Here is a 2,088-nt window from a genome sequence, read left to right as displayed (position 1 = left end):
GTTATAAGGAATTTGCTTTACTAAGCTCTACTGGCCATTTGTACTTTTTTTTGACTGGTCCAATCATCTTTCTTGCCCTCAGTTGCATGGTTGCATTTTTCTTAGTAATTTGAAAGCACTCTTTGTTTATTGGGGATATTAGCTCTCAGTTATATGCCCTGAAAATAAATACTTTTCTGACTTTACAGTTTTGTTTTGTTTTGTTTTGTTTTTTTAAGGAGGAAGAGATTAGTTAGGAACCAGGAGGAAACTAGAATTTATTGAGGTTATTTCCTGCATGGCTTTTCTGCAGATACTTTACAGTCCTTCTTTCATTCTGGCATTCCCTCAACCTTCAGCAAATATGCACTGAATGCCTGTTGTGCCAGGGGCTGCTGGTTGTAGGTGATACAAAGATGACTTCATTCAACTAACTTTTGTTGAGCATTTACAAACAGGCATTGACAATATGGTGACAAGTGCAATAGAGGGGCTGGGAAAATGGCAGGAAGTTGGTTATTTTTGTAAAGAAGAGAAAGGAATCAAAGAGGGAGGGCAGGATAGAATGGTAATTGTGAAGTGGGTAAATGCTACACTGAGCACATGCACTTGTTGCGTGGAAGACAGGACTTAACAGGAATCAAGTCCCGCATATCTCTGTCTCTCCATTCATTTGTAGAGGAGACAGAGTTTAGGGAAAGTTCTGGTTTGTGTGGCTAGCTAATTTGCATATCAGAATGCAATGCAGATATATGAGAATTATTACCAGTATTATCTATTTGAATAACTATTATTATCCATGTACTTTCTTGTCAGAAGATTTGTATCCAATGTGAACATGTTTGGGATAATTCTTTACAAGGTAGGTGCAAAGGCACCACAAACAACAAGTGATTTGCCAGTTATCTCGGAAGATGAGCAAGGCCGGCACTCTCATATTCAAGTTTTTCTTCAAATCGTATAAATTTTTCGCCTTTTACTAAAGATTTCCGTAGAAAAAACAACGGTGAGTTGTGAAACAATTTTTCGAGGTCTTCTTTGAGAAGACCGAGTTAAAGAGGTTTAAAAACAGAACCACCTGGGCTCTCTTGTTTTGCACTTTGCTGCTGGGTCTGTAGCGCGTGGGGCCGTGACCTACGCTAAGAGCGCGCGTAGGGCAAAACGCGAGGGACCGGCCCGCGCTTCTGAGCCTCCGGGAACTGGAAAACATCTCAATAAATGTTTTGGGTTCTGCATCATGCTGCCTCCAGCCGTGGCTCCAGCCATGCAAGAACTACGGGCAGTTGCTGGCTCACAAAATGAGCGAAATGCTCATTTGCATACCCGTAGGGCTACGCGCTGTCAGTACTCTATTTCGGTTTAAAAGGTCAGGTTTCCCTGGGTTAACGTACATATTTTCCAAAAATCTCTTTCACAGATTTCCGTGAAGGAGTGACTGTAGCCTAGGAACAAATAGAAGCCCTTACTCTTGGGAGAGTTGCAGTTAATTGAGGAAAGAGTGACAAGAACAGTTAACCATGGTCTGATTTGCCTTCAAATAGTGTAAATTTTCGCCTGAAGATTTTTGTGGATGAAAACCTTCGTTGAGTTACTTAGCAATTTTAAGTTTTTTTTTTTGTTTGTTTTAATAAGGCTACTTTATATTGTTTCAAAGTAGAAAAAGGCATTTTAAAAAAATGCCTTTACAGTTTTTATTCATCTTATTTGTGGTTGTTTTCCCCCTAGTACTGAAGTTTTTTTTAATTTTAACACAGAAAACAATATCGTTTTCTTCCTATAGATCCTAACTCATTTTTTTTAAAGTACAGAGTGCTGGATTTTGGTTTAAAAAACTAACTTAAAATTTTCCAGCTTTTGGAATTTAGGATAAAAGGGAGGCTGTTATGCCTAGCATTTTTGACCAATTTCATAATATTTTTGCACCTATAAAATAGTAGTGATAATACTGTTTCAAAACAATCATATTCTGAACAGCAAATTAATTCAGGTGTCCTTCACTTAAGTAGCTCACATAAAAAGTTCTGAACATAGAAAACATAAATTAGAGGGTAATTAATTTTAAAAAAATTAAAGAATCTTCTCTTTCAAAAAGGAAATATAATGATTGTT

At 37.5% G+C, this 2,088-nt stretch overlaps 1 non-coding gene across 1 annotated transcript; it reads left to right on the top strand.

The window, feature by feature from the left end:
• Positions 1 to 914: 914 nt before the first annotated feature.
• Positions 915 to 1,028, top strand: LOC143652441 (U5 spliceosomal RNA). Its single transcript, XR_013160669.1, has one exon. It is a non-coding gene; the product is annotated as a U5 spliceosomal RNA (small nuclear RNA).
• The last annotated feature ends 1,060 nt before the right edge of the window (positions 1,029 to 2,088 follow it).

This window comes from Tamandua tetradactyla, chromosome 1, assembly GCF_023851605.1.
Source record: "Tamandua tetradactyla isolate mTamTet1 chromosome 1, mTamTet1.pri, whole genome shotgun sequence".
Classification (NCBI taxonomy): Eukaryota; Metazoa; Chordata; class Mammalia; order Pilosa; family Myrmecophagidae; genus Tamandua; species Tamandua tetradactyla.
Note: the sequence above shows the minus strand (reverse complement) of the source record. Positions and strands in the feature narration are given on the sequence as shown.